Consider the following 23,050-nt stretch of genomic DNA (forward strand, 5'->3'; position numbering starts at 1 on the left):
TCCTCTGAGCTCTGTGCAGGTACTCTAAGCCTGTCACATGGTGCCAGACCTTCTGTGATCCCCTCTGTCGTAGGACTTCTTTAATGAGACTGTACATTCATGAATGGCTTTTCCCAGCCTTTCAGAGTACCAAGCCCCAACTGTTCTTCATGACCTCTTCATGGCCCCTTCATGCCTTCAAAACTAGTACCACCTGGGAGTCTCTTACATATACCAAGTTTGGCTGTCAGCATGAGCGTAACCTTGGCCCCGTTGGACTACAGTTTCTATGTGCTGAGACTGAAGAGACACTTCCCAGACAATTCCACTTTAATGATTTTGATCCCTTTTTAATCACCACTGATTTCTTACCAGTGAACCTGCATCAATTTTGCCAGCAAAGCAAAGGTTTTACTTAATGGTTCTGGTCTCTTGTTAATCAAGCCATTTATTGAGATCCAGCTAACCAGAACCACAAATTCTCAACTGAAACATTTAACAGCCCTGATGAGTCTTCAAGGGACTCTCAAACTTCCTTCTGAAACATCACAAGCTAGGCTTCCATCATCTGTACTGCTCTCATGTTCATCTCCCTAGTTCCTGGGCTGGCTAGTTTTATATCAGTTTGACCAAAGCTAAGCACCTTTTAGGAAAAGGAAAGGAATTGAGAAAATTCTCACACCAGAATGGGCTGTGGTATATTTTCTTGGCTGACGATTGATGTTGGAGGGTCCAGTTCTCTGTGGGAGGCACCCCCTCTGGGCTGCTTTTCCTGGTGCTGTAAGAAAACAGCAAGTCAGTAAACAGCATTCCTCCATGGCCTCTGCATCACTTCTTGCCTTGAGTTCATGCCCTGACTACCCTCAGTGACGGACTGTTACCTGAAAATGTAAGGTGATATGAATGCTTTCTCTCCCAAAGTTGATGGAAGTCCTTGTGTTTTATCACAGCAACAGGAATCCCAAGACAGGAATTGGTTCCAGAAGTGGGATACTGTTGTGGGAACACACTGTGTTCATGTGTTTTGGGGAGGATGGTGGTAGCTTTTGAACTTTGGGCTCGAAAAGCCATTGAGTGCTCAGAGTTCAGTGGGCTGTTTCCTGGGAGATTGAAAGAATAGTGAATTAAGAATTTGTGGTGCTGATAACTGGGGCTTAATAACCAGCTGTGATTAAGAAGAGACCAGCATCATTGAAGATCATAAACCTAGAAATATTTCCTCAGGGTCAGTGCACGGAAGCTGTGGTCCAGAGGGGGCAAAGACTGCATCTCAGGTTGGCATTTAAGCTTGGTAGTGTAAGAGTCACCACCAGGGTGGTGCTGGTTTTGAAGACTGGAAGGGAGTCATGGAGAGCACCCAAGGCTTGACACCGTGTGGCTGGGTTGGAGTCACTGAGAGAAGCCGGGGAAGGTCATTGGTGGGTCGCAGTAGAACTTCCAGGATAGAAGAGGTCATGGAGAGAAGCTGAGGCTTGGGAGCATGTGGCAAGATCACCATTCCCTGCACAGAGCCCAGGAGAGGATACTGGCGGAGGTACAGCCCAGATGCAGTGTGGACCTTGACATGCTGGAGGTATCAGTACCATGGGATGACCACCAAGGACAGGGCAGCTGTGGCACAATGCCAGTCCGAACCTACAAGACAAACTGTATGATGGATGGCAGTGGTAGCAGAACAGACTTGGTGCTTTGGAGGCCAGGCATTCAGGAGTGAATTCCAGACATTAGTCACTACATTATTTGCACTGTTGATCTGATTGTAACCGCCTTGACTCATTGTTTTTGAAATATGAAAGCATGTAATTTGATTTTTATTTCATGGGAACCCACAGTTAAGAATTTTTGGGATTTGGGGGAGAATTTGGAGACAATTTGAGAGAGAATTTGAGTTTTAGAGAGACTTTGGATATTTTCAAGAGAATAAACCTTTAAGGTATTTGAATTTTTAAAGACTGTGGTACTTTTAACAGTTGGAATGTTTTATATTGTGGTATTAATATCAACATACCATCTCGGGGGCAAGCAATAAAATAAATATTTTAGTTAAATAGTGATGTGTTTGTGTGTCAAGATGACAAAAGTTTATTTGCACTGGTTAGTTTTCTGCCACCTTGACACAAGCTAGAGTCATTTGGGAAGAGAGAACTTTATTTAAAAAAAAAATAATTCTACTATATTGGCCTGTGGCAAGCCCATGGTGTGTTATCTTCATTGATGGTTGATATGGGAGGACCAATGCCCCTGTGAGTAGAGCCATCCCTGGGTTGGTTGTCCTGGGTGTTATTAGAAAGCAGGCTGAGCAACCCAAGAGGAGGAAGCCAATAAGCAATTTTCCTCCATGGCGTCTGCATCAGTTCCTGCCTAAGTTCGTGCCCTGACTTCTGTCAATGATGGACTCTTTCCTGGAAATAAACCTTTTCTCCTCAAGTTGCTTTTAGTCATGGTGTCTTTTTGTTTGTTTGTTTATTTGGTTGGTTGGTTTTTCTAGACAGGGTTTCTCTGTGACTTTGGAGCCTGCCCTGGAACTAGCTCTTGTAGACCAGGTTGGCCTCGAACTCACAAAGATCTGCCTGCCTCTGCCTCCCGAGTGCTAGAATTAAAGGCGTGCGCCACCACCACCCAGCTTTAGTCATGGTGTTTTATCATAGCACTAGAAATTCTAACTAAAACGGTTGCCAATAAGCTCTGAAAAATCAGTGACTTATTTAGCCCAGCATTTCAAAGTCCTTCCACAAACCTCCTCCCAAAATGGTCCAGTCTGCCCCAGCCACTGTCAACTCTCTGATACAGTTTGCATTTTTAGCTCGCTTCCCACTGCTGCTGTAAAACACCATGACCAAAGGTGGCCTAGGGAGGAGAGGCTTTAGTTTGCTTCTATGTCTACATCGTAGTGCATCATTGGAGGAAGTCACATGAACTGGAGGCAAGAACTGGGAGGCAATAAATGGTGGGAATGCTCCTTACTGTCTTATTCCTCCTAGGTAGTTCAGTTTGCTTTCCTATACAATCCCAGGAGTACCTGCTCAGGGATGCGCCCTCCCACATCAATCACTGATGAAGACTTGAAGGCTATGGTCTCTCAGGCCAGACTGTTGATGATATTTTCATAACTGAGGTTCTTTCCAAACGACTCTAGCCTGTTCCAAGTCCACATGAAAACTAATCAACACATCGTCTTTACTTCTTCTATGCATTTTAATTAAAAATTTTTGTGCAGTGTATTTTTGCTGTATCCTTGCCCCTTCTCCAACTCCTCCTGGACCTCCCCAGCCTACCACTTGGCATAATGTTTTTCCTTAAAAAAAAAGCACCAAACAATAAGTGCACATGTGCGCAAGCACACACACACACACACACACACACACACACACACACACACACACACAGAATCAACCAAACAAGTCACACCATGTAGTCTGTTTGCTGTTGTTCAGCTCTTTCCTGAGCATGACGCCTGCCCTGGTGTGGTCAATATGTCCACTGTCATTAATTTTCTCTCACACAGCAGTTATCAGTTGCAAACAGCTTCTTGGTCACTGATGGGCCTTTGTGACCACTTTCCATTCTCAGCACTGGGATTTGGTGTGGTTTGAACTTGTGTGGGTCTTGTTCATACTGTCACAGTTTCTGTGAGTTGATAAAGCCCATCCATCCTGTTGTGTCTGGAAAATGCTGCCTTCTTGGGGTCATCTTACTCTTACAATCTTTCTGACTCTTTTTTCAGCATAGATCTCTGGGACTCAGGGTGGGGGAGAGGTTTATCTTTATTTTTTGATACAGGATTTTACTCTGTCACCTAGACTGGCCTAGAACTTACTATGTGGCCCATGCTTGTTTTAATCTCCTGGCAATCCATCTGACTCAGCCTCCCAAGTGCTAACAGTATAGGTGTGATCCGCCACACCTTCTTGCTGAGAGTAACATTTTGGTGATGACTTTCTCTGTCTTCCCTTCTATGTAATCACCCCAGCAACTTTATAAAGTAAACATTATTAGTCCCATCTTCTTGATAAAGAAGCTGAAACTCAGAAAGCGTTGAGTTCCCCCCAAGAATGCTCTGTGATAGATCTGAGCCTTTTATCCAGTTCATCTGGTTCTACATTTATGGCTTCTTAGGAAATGAAGGAAACAAAGAGTAAGGAAGTGGTACCCCAAGTTTTTCATAGAAGCCCCCCTGTGAAACTGCCAGTGTTAAAAGATAAACCGGCATGTGCTTTCTTGAAACTTTGAAGAAGGAATCTAATCTGGCCTTTAGCTCCTGCTAACAGACAATGGCTAAGTGTGGAAAGTATGCCTTCCTTCTTCTGTCTGCTCCTTGGTGCTTAATAGCATTGGAGCAGGGAGCAGGAGGAAGGAGAGAGAGGTGAATGTGTCCCAAGTGTGCTGATGCCCACAGAGACCAGAGCGGGTATCTAATCCTCTGCTGGAGTTGCAGGCGACTGTGTGTGCATGATGTGGGTGCTGGAACTGATAGATGAATGTCCATCAGAACAGCAGGACAAGCTTTGAGGTGCTGCTCTATCCCTCTAGGCCCCTAGTTGTTATTGTTTTAACAACTTAATGTCCTGCTAGAATTTCTCTGGAAAAGCATGGAAATTATGAGCATGAGATTTCATGTCGGGTAGCGCTTGACTCCAGTCCTGCATTCCCTGGAACATTTAACTTTTTGTGTGAAAATAAATTCCTACCTCATACCATTAAGTTCAGTTCTAGATGGATAGAGAATCCAAGTGACAGAGGAAAGCATTAAAACTCTCAGAATATGACTTTGGTAGCCTGAGACTGGACTCTTATCTGGGGAGGAGGAGACGGCAGGCCTCAGGGGTGGGTGGAGTCTGCAGTGAGAGTCTGGGGTTCCTATAGCTCTGGACTAGAACTTTGTTTCTTTTGCATGTGTGTACACACATGTATGGGGGTATATGTTTCTGTGTGTACCCGTGTGTGGAGGTCAAAGGTTGGCATCACATGTCTTTCTCCATTGCTATCTTCCTTATATGTCCAGGCAAAATCTCAGCCGCTGTTTCTGCCTGCCACATGTTGGGATGACACGTGAGCCACCACATTTACTCCATATTCACGTGTTTGCTGGACGTCTGAATTACAGTCCTCACTTTCGGGGCAGGTGATTTTTTTACCTGCTGAGTTGTCACCCCAACTCTAGAAACAGACTTTTTAGTCAGGATGCATACATTGTTAACTGTCAAATAATAGATACATAAATTGACAATTAAAACTCAGATTTTCTTCATAGAAGTAAATAGAGACACAAACTAAAACTTTGAGAAATATTTCAAATAAATATAGCTAATAAAATATCAGTGAAAAATATATATATAAAGCATGGGAGCGGGAGAGATGGCTCAACAGCTAAGAGCACTTGTTGCTTTTGCATTTGCAATTCCCAGAACTGACATGATAGCTCATAACTACCTATAAGTCAAGTTTGAGGTGCTTCAAATGGTCCCCTGGGCATCAAAAATATATACAGACATCCATACATGTATAACATGTATATACATAAAATAAACCTTCAAAAATGTAAAAAACACTTATACACATAAAATAAAACTTGTGTGTCTGTGTTTATGTGTATGTGTCTCTGTGTGTGTGTTCATAAATAAGAAAGCCGCTTACCTTGATAGAAAATGGGAAAAACCCAGAAAGAGACATTCATAGAGAAAGAGACACATACAACCACTAAATGTAAAATGATGCTCAGCTCCCCAGTTACCACAGATATTACCTCTGATCAAACAGTGCTGGCAGACAGCTGCTGGCCAACATGTCCTAGCATCTGATAATACCAAATGGTGGAAATGAGCAGGATCTTGTACCTGAGTTGGCAAGAAACTGGGAAACAATTTTTCTTTTAAGACTATGTGCACTCAGTGAATCTAACAGGTACCCTCAAAATATAAACTCAGGGAAGTTGAGTATGAAGGGACACTAGCCTACTAGAGCATTTGACTCTGGCCGGCCTTGCCCCTCTGCCCCATTTCCTCTGCCTTGCTAAAAACCGTTGGATTACCTTTTTAAAGCTAGCCACCAAGGTCTAGTCCATTATTTGGTCACTTTTTCCTCCTGAGGTTGGCTACCCAGGGTTAGTTAATGAAGTATTGAAGTCCAGCAATCGGAAGCCCCCTTTGGTTCACCTAAATAACATTCTCAATTAAAATTAAACACTTCATCCTAACACAGGGTTTCCCCCTTTACCTTTATAAGAAGCCATTTGCCTACATGCCATGTCTGTCTCCTCTCTAGCCAGAGGCATTCCTTTGTCCCCTTGGGAAAATATCTCTGCCCCCTTTTCCTTGTCTCCTTTCCTTTCTCCCTCATCCCCTACCTTCCTTACCACTGCATTCTAGACCATGCTAACCCAGACCTCCCTTCTTCTCCTTTTAAGAATGACACATGCAAGGTCATTTGCTGCTGTTTTCTGCCTAAGTCAGAAAGCAGCCACTTTAACTTTTCTTCCCTACTTAATAAAGGATCTCTGTGAAAACGGGAGTTTGGGTGTGGTTTGTGCCTAATCTGGGGTCTGGAAGGGAACCCCCGTTGTGTGGGAGTCCCCTTCAGAGACAACCATATAAGAGACTGATACAAAATAATCACAACTGAACTTTCCAAAATAGAAAGAAAACCCTTATGGAAGCAGTCTAAATGCCACAGAAGAGAGGATACACAGAGAAATGTAAGTACAGTTACCAAAAGGATTATTCTACAGTCTGAAAACAGAAAGCTGTACATAGACTCCTTCATAGGAATGGATCGAAGGAGCAGCAACGTGAATGGAGGAAGGCATTCTTCAGAGGACTTCAAGTAGCACATTGTATTCTTCATAAAATTTGAAAATGATACAAAATTAAAATTAAACTAAGTAAAGCTAAACAATGCACAATTTAGGCACACACATGCTGTGTAAGATAGAAATCTGTTCAGTGTGAGAGTCAGGGAAGTGATAGTCTCTGAGCAGATGTCATATGAAGACAGAGGATTATAAGGTAGCTGGAATACTCTGGTTTGGGTTTGAACAGTGGAATAGAAGTGTTCTACTCTTTGGTATACGTCCGTACATAAAATACTGTAAACTATGGCATGTTACCTTCCACATCTCTGTCACAAACACATGACAAAAACAGTTTGTGGAAGGAAAACTTTGCTTTGCTCCAAAGTTTGGGGGTGCAGTCCACCATGGCAGAACAGTGATGGCGGCAGGTGTGTGAGGCCGCTGCTCACATTATGTGTGCGTCAGGAAGTAGAGAGCGGGGATTGCTTTCTTTCTCCGTTTTCTTCAGACTAGGACCCCAGGCTGTGAAAGAATGCTGTCCACATTTAGGGTTGGTCTTCCCGTTTCCTTTAACCTAACCTAGAGATTTTCATGGGCATACTCAGAGGATCATCTTCTAGATGAATCTACTCCAGTCACGTTGGGTTGATATTAACTTTCACAGATAGCTTTTGCTGAATTAGTGGGGATAAGGTGCCATGCCCCAGTGATCCAGTTCTGTGACCCCAAGATCCCAGTAGTCAATTAATAAGTAAGAAATCTGGCTCCCCCACATACTATCTTTTATGAGCTATGGTTAGTTGTTCAGTGTGTCTTCGGTTTTCTTGGCTATGGAGAAACAAAACCCATGGGTGAGTATAAAAGTCAACTAAGCAATAAATGAAGCGAAACCACTGAATGATGCACTGAAATGAGTGGCCTGTGCAGGGTAAAATGGGAATTACAATAGCTTTATTGAGCTGTAACTCTTGTCTCATACAACTCACTCATTTAAAGTGAATAATTCATTATTTTATAGTATACTCAGAGTGGTGCAATTATTACTGAACTCTATTTCTTACTAATTTCATCACTCCGACACTCCTGTCCGCATCACCAGCCATTTCTATTCCCGTCCCCCATCAGTACAATCCACGTCCACCTCTATGGGTTTGTCCAATCTGGACATGTACTATAAGTAGAATCCTACAATATTTTTAGCTTTTTTAGATCATAAATCCATAACAGTGTAGCAGTGTGAGTCTTTACTGCTACTAACGTTATGCCGCTTAGCAGCCCACACCGACCATGTTTGCAGTGGTGCCTGCGGGGAGACAGGAGACAGTAAATTCTTCAACAGAATTAAGGAAAGAGGTCCCGGACTGAACTAGGTTGATCTCAAATTACTTTCACTTTTACCCAAGCTGACTTACTTCCCAGTTCCGGTCCAAAAGAAATACTCTATTGGTGGGTTTGTTCCAGCCAGTGACTCTTTCCTCCATGGGGTTTTCAGGTCCCCAGCCCTTGCTTCATCCAGTCAAGTCCCTGCTGCCACCTGAAAAGACCACACCGCTGCATGTGCTTCCTCACACACTGCAAAATCAGTAAAAATCTGCATGGAGGTTCTTCAAACAAAAACTGAGATGCGAGTACCATATGACCCCTCTGTAGGACCCAGGGGTATAGTCGGAATCCCATAGATGTTTTCACATTCATGTTTACCACTACAGTGTTCACAATGGCTCAGACATGAAACCAGCCTAGAAGTTCACAGTTAGATGAACTGAGAAGCAAAATGTGTTATAGCGATACAATAGAGTTTTAGTCAGGCATAAGGGGAAAATAAAATCACGCTATTTGCTGAAAATGAATTGAAACAATGATCATGATATTAAAGAAAATAATTTAGACACAAAAAAGACAAATATCTATTTTCTCTCATATGGGTAACATATATATATATATATAAATTATGTATGTAACATACGTGATTTATGTATGACATAAGAGTAGAAAGAGAACTGTAAGGTAGGATGAAGAGGTCTGAAGAGGGGAGGGGGAACAAGAGAGTGTAGTAGGAACAGGGAAGGAAGATAAAATATGCCGTCTCTCATAAGTGGAGTCTAGATATTAACGTATAGAGGCTCTCTGTCTCTCTGTTTCTGACATGAAAAAAGAAGAAGGAAGTCGACTAGCAAGGTGGGTCGGGGTGATAAATATGAGCAAAGTAGAGTGATTAGGTGTATGGAATTTTTATAATGAAACTGGTGTTTTATGCCCAGACTAAAGACATTTTAAAAACTAGGGGAAAAGAAACAAAGTGATCAGCTAAACAGCAACAATGAACGGGACCCACAATCAGGTCTGCCTGATTCTGAGCCTGGCGCCTTGGTCATTACCCACCCAGCAATGCCTCCACTTGTAAGAAAATGCTATACCCCCTCAAAAAAAATTTTTTTAGAGTGAGGATAATAATTATCTTGATTTCATATAATATCTTTTTTTGTTATTCTGAGAAGGCTAATTTGCAATTTCCTTTATAATCAAGTTGGGTTAAAGGCTTGAAGCATTCTTTGGCTGACTAAAGTTGTTCAATATTAAATCATTTATTTCTAAAAAATACTTACCTGTGGGGAGAGTAGCAATTACCACTTCAGAGAAGATGTGTCAGCGAATGAGTAGCAGACTGTTGACTTAAGAGTTAGTAAAACATAAAGAACTCGCTAAGTCTCTAATTATATTGGTGTTCAGCTAAGGACACACTAGCCTGCTCCAATCACTGTGGGTGTTGGGAGAAAAATGAGGCTGTTTCTTTACGATCAGGGGGACACACTTGCTCTGAGCATCTTAGCGGTTTTCATTATATACTGGAAATAGATGGCAGATAGCAAAGAATTGGTTTGATCTAGTTTAATACATGCATACAAATACACCATGTCTGCTGCTTCCCCCGTGGAGATTACAGGATGTCTAAATTGGTGAGACCGATGTTTTACTAAACAGAGAAGCGATTTCCCCTTGGTTGTACATTTATTTGGAGGATGGTATATTGCTCTGGGAAATACATATATTCCCACAGAGAGACATAAATGTCTGGCCCGTTCTTCCTTAGTTCGCCCCAAGGGAGCTTACCGGGGCCTGATTAAGCAAGGAAAGCATCACACGTTCTTCGACAGTTCAGAAATCCCTGGGGTTGAGTTGAGTTTTAGGTGAAGGGTTCACGTTAGTGCCAAACTGGCTTGTGCCGTCCCATCACTGTCCATACTTGACAAGACCAGCTTTTGTAGCCTGCTCACGCTGACAGCCAGGGAATAAGCACATCTGAGACCTGGAGGAAGAAAACGCCTGGGTGGCACTCCCTGCAAGCACGGGGCTTATTTCCTATTAAATATCTCTGTGACCTACTTCTCGGAGCAGCAACTTCAAAAGGAGCCCAACTTCCAAGTTTACGTCTTTGTCCTTGTCCACTGGCTGCCTTTTCATCGCCAACCTCAGGAACCTGAACTCCCAAGTTCCCGCCAGCCATCTTCTAAGAAGATAGACAAAGCAGGACACGGAGTTCAGTGGTACTTTTGTTCCAAGGTTGCACATTAATCCCGAAGGGATGCCGTGGTTCTCAGTCTGCTCTAAATGAAGTGCAGGGAAGAGAGGCAGTACCTCTTAACTCACTTAATGAAGAAACAGTCCCTTCCCATGCAGAGAAAAACAGAGTAGATGTGGGGCGGGGGTGCGGTGGGGGTGAGGTGGGGTAGGGGTGGGGAGCACTCATACAATCTAGAGTCCGATGATAGGAAAAAAGTTCCTGGCAGGTAATTCACATCTATGGGAGACTTATGCGACCTCTGTTTATTCTTAGCTGAAGCAGGGTGGGCTGTTGATTGTATGGGGACTTAAAGTAGTGAAAATGAACTCTTCAAAAGAGCTTTGCAACGTCTGCTGCAACCCAGATTGTTTCTAGAACTCACTAGAACATAGGCACCCTGAGAGCAGGGTTTTGTTTGTTGGTTGGGGTTTTTTGTTTGGTTGATTTGTTTTGCTATTTATTTATTTAGTATTTTGAGAGATAATTTCTCTGTGTAACAGCCCTGACTGACCTAAAACTCATTTTGTAAATTGTAGAAGTGACAGCCTCAAACTCACAGAGATCCGCCTGCCTCTGCCTCCGAAGTGCTGGGATTAAAGGCGTGTGCCACTACTGCCTGGCAAGAACAGGATTCTCGTAGCCTAGAACTTACAAGCCCTTTGGGAAATTACTAAGTGAATGGCTAGGCTTGCCAACACCCTGCTTCCAACTGCAGATACCATTGCTAACAAGAAGGGCCCCTCTTGGCCCTGCCCTTGGCGCAGAAGCCCATCACTACCAGCACCAACAACGTCTCTGTCGTTACTACTTCTGCTCGTTATTCTAATAGCTATGTCTAAATTGGATTCCACGCCAACCTCAATAACCCTATGAAGCTTGGGGCAGCCCCTCCCATGTTACATACAAGGACACTAAAGTTTGCAGAAGTAACCTGCTCAGAGTCTGAAAATATCAAAGTCAGAGTTTCAGCATACTGTCACTATCATTATCCTACTACTCCTAAGATGTAAAAGGGAGTATGATGTCACTCACGTAAGAAGATCTAAAGGAAAACACATCCCTGACCAGCGTTGCCCTGTGCCAAGCACTCCCACTTTAATGCTGTCTCTTATTGCACCAAGGCTATTAGAACTCACCTGGATTTTATAACCCATGACCACATGCTTGATTAGATTTTCCGTTATTATATGTTTCAGGTATGGAAATCTTATTTTCCCTGTAGCAGACAGAATCTGTGTCTTCCATTATAGGCTGAGCCATACTTGGAAGAGTGCTAGCCATTACTAGAACATTCATGAGAAGTCAATAACTTGGAATTAGTCTTCAAAAACTTAAAGACTGTAAATTGTCCCTGATGCTACATCCTTATTGATTTTTTTTTTGTAAATACTTAGGAACTAGGTTGTGCCTGCCATGGAAGTGACGTCACTTTACCATCTAACTATTACAAGTTCACGTTATGACTTTATTGATGATTTATATAGTCAAATGTCTTCTAGAAAGGAGCCATCACACCATGCTAGATGGGCGCACGATATGAACCCTCCTTGGTCTTTTATGTACTGAAGGGATCGGTGGTCTGCAGCAGATAACAAAACAAACAAAAAGTAAACACATCCCTTACAGCACAGTGTAAAAAGAAGGCAAACTGGGATGTATGTCCTTGAAGAAGGCAGGATGGGAAAATACAAAAACAACCATCTCTTTAGAGCTGTTGTCTCTATTCTCTGGCCCTTCCAAGATGCTCCCAGAACCTTGAGTTGGGGAAGAAATACACTATGCAGGCTTCTTGGAGAGACAAGTTCTAACATAGACTTGTTTCCTGAATGTTACAATACTCACCTACCAGGCAGGATATACTTGCTGATGCAACCATAGTCAGATGGTTAAGGAGGTAACCAACTGTTTTCTGATTGGATTTTAAGACCATTCCAGAGGAGGGAGTTCGTACCTGGTACTATAAACCTGGTTTGACCAAAAGCCTGTGTCTGAGAGGTGGGACACATACTGTTGTTGGCTCAATGGTCATGTTGTCAGATGGATTTCTAGACACTTATGCTTACACTCAGACATTTGTGCTACTCTCCATCTTGGCCAAGGAAGCTTCCTTGGTAATTGGGTAATAGTTAATGCTGAGATTGATAAATGGTTAAAGAGCTAAGAATAAGTGACTATATGTGCTTAGTCTTAGAGAGATCATGGCTATTTACAAATTTGATAACACCTATTTAAAGTGCTATGTTCTTCAGTCTAATGATGACTGACTGACTGGCTGATGGAAGTTGCAGCCTTACCAACCTCTTGCCTCCACTCTTACACCCTACAGTCTAGTCTTCACATAGCAGCAAGAGTAAGGCCACTGAAACTGGAGTCTAGTTGTGCCACATAAATATTCGGTGACCTCCCAGTGAATGTCAAAGTCCTTGTAGGGGCCCACAAGGCCCTCTGTGATCTTGACTCCATCAAGATTTTTTTCTTTTATTTGCTCAAGTCCAACTCCAGTCATCTCCTTTATTTTCCTAAATATATCAAATCCATTTCAACAAGAAGTATTTAAACATCCAGGTGACTTACACCCTAATTTTGTTCAGGTCTCTGCTTGGATTTTGCTTTTGGGTCTTCCTTGACCCAAATTCACCCTCTGTTCCCTATTCTCTATTCACTGTCTGTTCTGTCACTGAATTTGTTTTCATCCTTGCATGCAATACCATGTAACATTATACACGTGTATGTATGTGTTCTTCTGTCTGCCCAACTTTACCATAATCTCTATGTAGGCTGTGATTTTGTGCTGTTTTGCTTATCAACTTCAAGAACTGTGCATAAAGCAGCTATACAAATTTGCAATCTCACCAGCAATGGAGGATCATTCCCTTTACCCCACATCATCTCCATCATAAGCTGTCATCAGTGTTTTTGATCTTGGCCATTCTGACAAGTATAAGATGGAATCTCAGAGTTGTTTTAATTTGCATTTCCCTGATGACAAAGGAAGCTGTGCATTTCCTTAAGTGTCTTTCAGCCCTTTGAGATTCATCTGTTGAGAGTTCTCTGTTTAGGTCTGTACTCCATTTTTTATTAGATTATTTGTTCTTTTGAAGTCAAGTTTCTTGAGTTCTTTGTATATTTTGGAGAATAGTCCTCTGTTCAATGTGTGGTTGGTGAAAATCTTTTCCCAATCTGTAGATTGCCATTTTGTCTTGTTGACTATCTCCTTTGCTTTGCAAAGGCTTCTCAGTTTCAGGAGGTCCCATTTATTAATTATTGCTTTCTGTGTCTGTGCTACCAGGGTTATATTTAGGAAATGGTTTTCTGTGCCAATGTGTCCAAGTGTACTTCCCACTTTCTCTTCTATGAGGTTCAGTGTGTTGATTTTATGTTGAGGTTTGATCCATTGGACTTGAGTTTTGTGCATGGTGATAGATAAGTATCTATTTTCATTCTTCTACATGTTGATAGCCAATTATGCCAGCACCATTTGTTGAACATGATTTCATTTTTCCATTTTATATTTTTAACTTCTTTGTCAAAAATCAGGTGTTGGTAGGTATATGAATTGATACCCAGGTCTTGAATTCTATTCCATTGGCCCTCCTGTCTGTTTTTGTGTCAATACCAGGCTATTTTTATTAGTAGTTCTATAGCAGAATTTGAAGTCCGAGATGGTGATTGCCCCCAGAAGTTCTTTTGTTGTACAGGATTGTTTTGCTTATCCTGTATGGCAATTTCTCAGGAAACTAAGAAACAATTTACCTCAAGACCTAGCAATAATGCTGTTGGGTATAGACCCAAATGATGCTCAATCATACCACATGGACAAGTGCTCAACTATGTTCATAGAAGCATTATTTGTAATAGACAGAACCTGAAAATAACCTAGAAGACCCTCAACTGAAGGGAAATGTGGTACATTTACACAATGCAGTACTACATAAGTGTTAAAAAAATAATGACATCTTGAAATTTGCAGGCAAATGGATACATCTAGAAAAAAATATATTCACTGAGGGAACCCAGGCCCAGAAGACAAATATAATATGTAATCACGTAAATAGAGACTGCTTGTTTGTTTCCCAATCACCCAGATGCAAATAATCACACAGAAAATATATTAGATATAACATTGTTTGGCCAATAGCTTATGTGTATTTCTAGCTAACTCTTACATCTTAAATTACCCCATTTCTATTAATCTGTGAATCATCATGAGGCTGTGGCTTACTGGTGAGGTTCTGGGTTGGAGACTGGTGTCTTTCTCCTCCGGCAGTGACATGGCATCTTTTTGACTCCGCCTACTTTCTCTCTATATCTCTGTCCAGATTTCCCTCCTGGCTTGACACTACTAAGCCTTTGGCCAAAACAGCTTCTTTAATAACCAATGGTAATAAGACATATTCATAGCATACAGAGGGGAATCCCACATCACAGTCACTCATAAGTGGCTTTTAAACATAAAGAAAAAAACAAAAAACAAACAAAAGAAACAGCCTACAGGCCACAACCCCAGAGAAACTAGACAACATGGAGGAACCTATGAGAGACATACAGGGATCTACATAGGAAGGTGAAAAAGACAAAATCTCCTGAGTAAACTGGGAGTGTGGGGCTCACAGGAGAGGGCAGAAGGGAAGAAGGGAGGAGGGGAGAGGAGAGGAGAAAAATGTATAGCTCAATAAAAACAATTTTAAAAAAGAATTGTGCATATTGTAAAGTAGATCCTTCATTAATATTTATGGGATGAAGACCTCATTTCCTAAAAGAGGTTGTCTTCCTTGTCTTCTTTACTGGATTTAGAATCACCAAGGAAACACACTTCTGAGAGTGTCTATGAGGGAAGTCTGATTGTGAATGTGGGTGGCATCATTCCATGGGGGCCCTGGAATTCTTTTTTAAAAAAGAGAAATCACGATGAACAATAGCCTTCATAGATCTCTGCTCCCTGGTGTGACTGTGGTGTGACTGACGGCTTCACACTCCCACTGCCGTGACGACCCCTCTGTGACAGACTGCACCCTCAAACTGAACCCAGAGCTTTCCTTTCTTAAGTTGGTTTTTGCCACAATAATGAGAAATGTAACTAATAAAAAGATGATTATTTAAAAAGAGATAAGACCTAACTAGTCATATAAAGAGGGAAGACTATTTTTCCTCTAAAAATTTTATTTATTCTTTGAGAGCATTATACAATATTTATCACAGTCTTTCCTGTCTCCTAACTCTTCCAAGATCCTTCTCCCATCCTAGCTACCTAACTTTATGTTCTTTCTCTCTCTTTGGGGGGCAGGGGGGAAGGGAGGAAAAAAAAAACAGAAAAAAAGCCACTAAAAATCATAGAGTCCATTTTGTGTTGACTGTCTGTCTTCTCCTCGGCATGGGCCTACACTGGAAAGTGGTTGATAAAGCCAGTCTTACTCCACTGAAGAAAACGGTTTACCCCTCTCCCAGACTATAATCTGTAAATGACTTATTGGCCAAGGGTGGGGCTTTGTGCTCACGTCGCATCCACATGCTAGGGTTTCTGACTGGCTTGAGTTTGTACAAATCTTATGCTCATGTGTGCTCTCACGGTTTCTGGGTCCCTGTGTGTATCATCCCAGTGCTGTCTGAAAGATTCTGCTTCTTTAAACACGCACACCGTCTCTAACTCTCACAAGATTTGTCCCCTTTTCAGCATGAATCCCCAAGTCTTGAGAGGAAGGGTATAATAAAGTCATATCATTCGGGACTGAACACTCCAAAGTCTCTCACCAGCTGGGCAGTGGTGGTGCACACCTTTGATTCCAGCACTTGGGAGGCAGAAGCATGTGAGTTTCTGAGTTGAGGCCAGCCTGGTCTACAAAGATGGTTCCAGGACAGCTAAGGCTACACAGAGAGACCCTGTCTCGAGAAATAAACAACACCATTTCTCACTCCTAAATGTTTTTCAGTTGTGGGTTTCTGTGTTAATTACCATCTGCTTCAAGAAGATTTCTGCTGAGAGTTGAGTGATCCACTGATCTGTAGGTATAGAAATATGTCATTGTGAGTTGTTTTATTGTTATTTTCATTTAGCAGAATAATAGCAGTAAGTTCTCCCCTGAGTCCACAACTTACCTAGTCTCAGTTTCTTAGGATCATTAACAGTATCAGGCATGGGTTCCATCTCCTGGAGTGGGCCTTGACTCTGGTTTTTTCGTTGTTGTTGTTGTTGTTGTTGTTTTGTTTTTTAGTGGTTGGTTGCACTAACTCTCAAGTCACTGTTTAGTCAGTGTGTGTGTCTTGTAGGCAGATCGCAATTACAAGTTGCAGAGTTCGTAGTTGGGTAAGATTGATTCTGACCAGAGGAAACAGCAACTCAAAGCCATAGAAGTCTAAGAGAGATTCAGAAATGTAAGGAATTCCTGATAGTGTGAAGGGCTCTCTCTTATTCGTTTCCACGCCAATTTGAACATGTTTTGCAAAATTGAACCCTTTGCTTCTAGAGTTATCAGATTTTTCATCTGACTTGTTTTAGGGCTGTGGTTCCCAACCTTTGAGTCGTGCCCCTTTTGGAGGGTGCATATCAGATATTTACATTATGATTCATAACAGTATCAAAATTACAGTTATGAAATAGCAACAAAACAATGTTGTTGTTGAGGGTCACCACAACATGAGGAGCTGTATCTTTAAAGGGATACAGCACCAGGAAGGCTAAGAATCACTGCTTTAGGAGAAAAGCATTGATGACTAAGAAAGCTGATGTTAGGTCCTCCCCTTTAGTTCAAGAGCTCCCACCTGAAGAATAAAAACCCCTAGGTGAGGGGCAGAGAAGAAGGAGAGTGCAGAGGAAGGATGAAGGTGGGGCTCTCAGGTGAGGGGGGCAACTAATCACTCCGGAAAGGCAGGGCCAGGAAAGCCATGTTTGGCAGGTAACGGGCTTCTACCTCTGTGACTCAGCAGCCTGCAGCTCAGCATCCTAGCTGAGTCCCCAAGGCCTGATGAGTGAGGTTGTGTAAAGCTCACTGAAGCACATTGCAAAACAATTCAGCATCCCAGCCAGCTGCTTTAAAACCGGGCTCAGAACTAATCCAAAAAGAGAGTGTCCTGATCCAAGTTCACAATGCATGTGAATCAGTCACCAGCATCTGCCAGGAGGCCCTGCCTCTATGTAAACTGGAAAACCACCACAATTCCGTTGGGTGCAGCCTATTAGTAAAGGGCCACTGGCTTCCAAAGACCTGCAACCTCCACCGTGAAACTGCTTCGTGCCTTTCTTGGTTTTATTCACTGAAGCGTCTCACGGTGCATTCCCAGGGTGGAATATTTACCTCACTGGGTGTATGAAGCTCAGAGAAGCCAAGTCTTTATTGCAACCACCCAGCAAGTCACTTCCTGAGACCAGAATTGAGACCCAGATCTCCCAGCCCTATTCTGGTCACTGGATGGCACCTTCTGCGTGACTCTGAGAAGAGCAAGGGCCGTGTGGCAAGCTTTCATGGACACTGCAGCAGGCAAAGAAGATGAGGGGGTGCGGGGGTGGAACCCTTGGAATCTGTCAACACAGCATGAGAAACAAAGCACTCATTTTGCAGGAAGTGTATTGGTGCTTTGGATTTCTTCTCTCTTTGAAAATAAAAGGTAGTACTATTTGGATTCGTGATGGAGTGATTAAGGTAGATTGTTTACATATATGAACTTTTATTTACTTATTTGTATTTTAAGTGCATTGCTGTTTTGCCTGCAAGTTTGTCTCTGTGAGGGTGTCAGATGCCCTGGAACTGGAGTTGCAGACAGTTGTGAGCCACCATGTGGGTGCTAGGAATTGAACCCGGGTCCTCTGGAAGTGTTCTCAACCACTGAGCCATCCCTCCAGTCCATACTTTCTAAAATCTGCTGGATTTCCCATTGTTTGGATGAGTAAATAGAGATTCAGAAAGATAAACTGAGTTCCTAGGTCAAGCAGTTAGTTCATGACAAAGCAGAATGGAGCCCCTGTATCTTAAGAACTGAGAAGTGACCCTCCGTTCTCCTAAATGCTAGTCACTCCCTGCTTTGTCACATCCTGAAGCAGAGTCATTACCCCTTAAAACAGTAGGCCACTCCTCCTCTTAGGGTTTCTGCCCTCGGCCTTGAGACACCCTTTAGATGCCATGGTAAAAGGGTGGGCATGACCCCATGCAGACCTGTCACCAAAGACTTAACATCAGAACCTTTCACTCACTTGATCTTGGAGCCAAAATTAACACAGCCATGAAAAGAAATGCTGAAAAAAAAAAAGAGAGAGATTCTTCAAGAGGTGTTTGCTGAGAGCAAGGAGTCCGCACGGTTGCAGCCAGGCCCACTTGGGGCAAGTGTCTGAGGGAAACTTGTTGGGAACTGTGTTCTCAGGCTTTTGGCCTTCTATCCTATTGAGTGATGGTCATGGCTCTTGGCAGAGGAGATGCTGCCAACAGGAGGCTCTCCCAGCACTCACCCACCAGGTGTTCTTCCCATCAGCCACATCGGCTGGGCAGGGAGTGGCTCAGCCAGGGCACCGGGATGGGCAAGGAGGTGTAGCTCTCTTCCCTGCGGTCCAGGTGTCAACAGATGGGATATAGATCTGCCCCTCCCTTAACAAATAAATAGAACTTTAATAGACTGAGTAATCCCACACGGGATAAACCAGACTGCTGGTTACATCAAGTTGTCCAGCCAGGGTCAGACTTATTTGGTCCTTTCATAGATCATAATTCTTCTGAGGGATGATTTTCCAGAGTCTAGCCTCCCACCATGCAGCAGAGAGGTTGGTCCCCCCTACCCACTGGTGTTTCAAGGAACTATGTGCTTCTGAAGTCTCCTGTGGGCACGTGTCCCACCTCCAGGTCCTACAGCATTTAAGCTTGTGGTTCCACACAGGTGCAACAAAGCGCAGTTGATCCCTCCCATTCAGGCCCAGGAAGCATCGAAAGTGCGGCTGAGCTGCCTTCACGAAGGAGAATGCTTGCTTCCCTGATGGAAAATGCATCCTTCCAGGACCTTCCCATTCCCTCCTAAGTTCCTCCTGAGCTCAGTCTAATGCAGAGAGAAATAAGTTCTTGGGTCAGCTTCCTCTTTCTCTTATCTGCCTTTCCATATAAGGCCTCTGGTAAGATGGGTCCCAACAAGTGTAAAGGGTGGGCGGATCAGGGCCAGGTAGACCAGTTGTCTTCTCCAGCTGCCAATGGCAGACTGTACAAGGTCAGTCTAAGGAAAGTGTCATTCAGGAAGCAACGGTACTGGGCTTTCAGATGTTTGTTAGGTATCATCTAATCTTTCCAAAGTTCACTTTCTCCATTCATTAAGTGAGGCTTGGCCAGTTGTTAAAAGTTATTATAAACAGAGGTTTTCACAGACTCATGGGTATTTTCCAGAAAGAAGTGGCCTCTGTGCGCTGGTGAACAATCCTAGTGTTCAGACAACTGGACTGACTCAGCCACTCCGGCCCATTGCTCTCTGGTGAGCAATACCTTGGAAAGCAATTGCTCTCTGAGCTCACATATCTAACAGTAGGCACTGTAGGAAGAAGAAAGGGACTGAGTCCCAATGAGGCAACTCACTTGTCCCAGTTCATGATGGTGGTCCTGTGACCCAGCGGGAAGTAACTCTAATGGAGACAGCACAAATTCAGGCATGCCCTGTTTGATAAGATCCTCTGGGCCTCGGAGCTTGAGTAGACTGAACACCCGCTGAGAAACCTTGGGGTTGACAATCCTCCCCCTGTCTGACGACACCTTGATCTTCCTGTAGCAGGAAGGCTGAAGTCTCTGACTTACACAAGAGCTGTTTCTCTGCACAAGGTCACTAAGGGGTCAGCCGTCAACTCCTAAGCTAGAGAAATTCACCTCTGATTTGAGTCTCCAGGTGTTTTATCTACTACACAATGAATTGGCACTTTTCGCTGAGCAATGACTCCTAGGCCCTTTAGAGCTTGCATTAAGCTCCCGGACTTAATGACTCTCCCGTCTAATGGAAGCAAAAGCCGTTTAAGTGGTCACAGCTGCCAGGAACTTAGTTAAAAGAGTGAGACTTTCTGAGCAGGTCCCGCAGTAGCTGCACTAATCTTTGGCCCCCGCCACCCTCCCCCGCGTGAGTCTCAGGCTTGTTTTGACAGCACTGGAGCTGGGCCTCATGAGAACAGCAGCAAGTACCTTTCCCTTTCCACGCTTGCATGGCTCCGGCCCATTGCTCGCCTCAGGGGCAAGGAAGAAACAATCAAGCATTGTCTTGTTCTGGACTGGTGTGTCAGAGCCTCTTGGAATAAATATTATTTGCCTGGGAGGGAAATTGGCTGCAAAGACAGTGAAATAAGTAAGGGCTGGGCGGAGGGGAGGGAGGGCGGTGATGTTTGGGTTTGGTTTATTATTAGTTTACTCTTTTTCTCCTGTACTTCTGCAGATTGTTTTCCTTCCTGACAGGCCATTAAGCATAAAGTCCAGGCTGCCCAGGGCCTCTGCCAAGGAGAAACACAAAGAGATTTTTTCTGAAGCATGTGTCCTTGGGTTTGCCAAGGCCCTTGTTCACTCCCTCACCAACTCTGGGCAAGAAGAAGGTAAGCAATCTAGTGAATTACCTAGGATGAAAAGGATATTCTGGAATCTTCCACTTGCCACTCAGCCCCCGCCCCCTCAACAACCCAATGCAGCACCTGATGGGGCTAACAGCTCTGCCCTTTATTCCTCATGTCAGGGTTGGAAGGGCGGCAGCTACAACAGACTCTGGTGTGGACTGAACAGGTATCCCACGCAGCCAGGCCTACTCCATCTCTACTATTCTACACCGAAGGCTGTAACCGCCCTCCCCAGCCCTTTATTCCAAAGAGGTCCGAAACTCTCTAGACTGAAGAATTAAGGATAAACGGCAGACACTTGGTGTTTTGCTCTACCTAGGCCAAGCCCTTGCCATCTCAGACAAAGTAATACAGAGAAAGGACAGAGGTCTGCTCCTCTGTACAGCCACAGCACTGAGGTCAATGAACCCCCCTCTGTTGTGTGCAATCAAAAGTCCCCTTCCTGATATGCTTCAAGCAAAGTCCCAGTGTTCCCTGGGGAGCACAGAGGGAAACAGGTTTTCTAATCATCATCTGTAATAGTCACTAATTATGGAGAACTTGCCACCTGCTGGCCACTGTGCTAAATACTTTCCATATATCCCTTTACCAAACAAGATTGGTAAGCCCCTGAGAGATGTGCTTTTATTAGTCTCATTCTGTGGATGGGAAGCTAAAGCCAGGACAGCTAAAGTAACTTGTGAAGATCATACAGCGCCTATAAGAAGGTTTCCAGCGCATTATATACTCCCAATCCGGACTTCCTTAGAGGTCTTCCTAGAAGTGGGAATGGATTTGGAGGACATTGGTACCCCAATATACCCAGACCATGCCATTGCTAATAAAGGGGTTCAGTCTGTGGCTGTGATAGCCTTAGGAAAATGGCACCAAAACTCTGCCTTTGTAGATGTACTACTTGGGTCAACCATCAGCGTGCTAGGAATCTCATGTTCCCAGAGGGCAGAGACCCTGTCTGTGTACTTAGCTTAATTATTTCTGTATACAAAATAATTCCATGCCATGCTCAATGCCACGCACAATTAGGGATTTAATACATGCTTTTCTGGGGGAGATAAAGATCTCATCATCTCAGCCAGCAAAATAAACACTGCCTTCCTTCTCCCAGAGAGGAACAAAGAGCCACAGGAGGCTGTGACACCCCAGGCAGCTGGCACAGTTGTGTAGACAGCATAGGTAGGTGAGTCTCGCACACCTGGGTTTGGAGTCTGACTCAGCTACATACTAACCGGCCCCTGGGGAGAGGCCATTGACTCCCGCAAAGCTGAGTTCTCCTGAATGGGGAACTCACACAGCACCTACCTCATACAGGTTACTGTGAGAATTAGATGAGAAGATGCAGGGAGGCACCTCATAGAGGGTGGGTATTTCACATCAGTGTCCCTCTTCATACCCAGGAATCTGTCTTCTCCCTTACCCAGAGATCTTAGCACTGAAAACATTTTTGTTACATCCTGGGACACAGTGACTTGCTGATGCTGGAGCTCTGGCCAGGAGTGAGGACCTCCACTTGAGTGCCTGGATCTTTGTTGGTTCTCCTCTGCGCTGGAGACATTCCCAATGACATGTGCTACTGACGGCCCGCCATGTTGACTGGCATGCTACCACTGCTCTTGTCCAGACTTGGGTCCCCAGGGGCTTGTCTGAAAGCAGTCTGCAGCTTTTAAGACGCGGAGATCACACAAGTAGGGTTCAACAGCCGCTGAGAGCACACTGTGGGTGACTTATAGAGCTGCTTCTTTATCATGTGGTGGAAGTCAGGAAATCTTTCTGTCCAGTCCTACCTGTTCCAAAAGAGACCTATCCAGGGTCCTCAAGACGCAGGCTGGAGGGGAAGAAGTAAAGAGGCTGAACTCTCTCCTCAGTCCCTGCAGCATCTGTTTTCCGAGTTCCTACTACAATAAACCCTGAGCCTAGACAGGCAATGCCCCCCCCCACCACCACAGGACAATAGAAAAAGGAAAAGCAGTTTTTTTTTATGTTTATACTGGCTCACTGGATCCACATGACAACACATCAGACAGGGCTGCCATTCCCAGCCTGCAGATATGTTGGAGGAGGTAATCTCAATGACTGCCTAGCAAACCACAGAGGAAGTAGACATGGCCTTGCTGTACGCACAGTTCTCTGTCCCCCTGCCCTTGAGTCCAAGAACTAACCTCTGTCCCTAGTTCTTCCC

General features: G+C 43.8%; 1 long non-coding RNA gene across 1 annotated transcript; it reads right to left on the bottom strand.

The window, feature by feature from the left end:
* Positions 1 to 14,865: 14,865 nt before the first annotated feature.
* Positions 14,866 to 22,751, bottom strand: LOC146894716 (uncharacterized). The gene is made up of 3 exons (XR_015001571.2): positions 22,174 to 22,751; positions 16,422 to 16,678; positions 14,866 to 16,325 (listed from the first exon to the last, which is right to left on the bottom strand). It is a non-coding gene; the product is annotated as an uncharacterized LOC146894716 (long non-coding RNA).
* Positions 22,752 to 23,050: the final 299 nt, after the last annotated feature.

This window comes from Myodes glareolus, chromosome 4 (genome assembly GCF_982192425.1).
Source record: "Myodes glareolus chromosome 4, mMyoGla1.1, whole genome shotgun sequence".
Lineage (NCBI taxonomy): Eukaryota > Metazoa > Chordata > Mammalia > Rodentia > Cricetidae > Myodes > Myodes glareolus.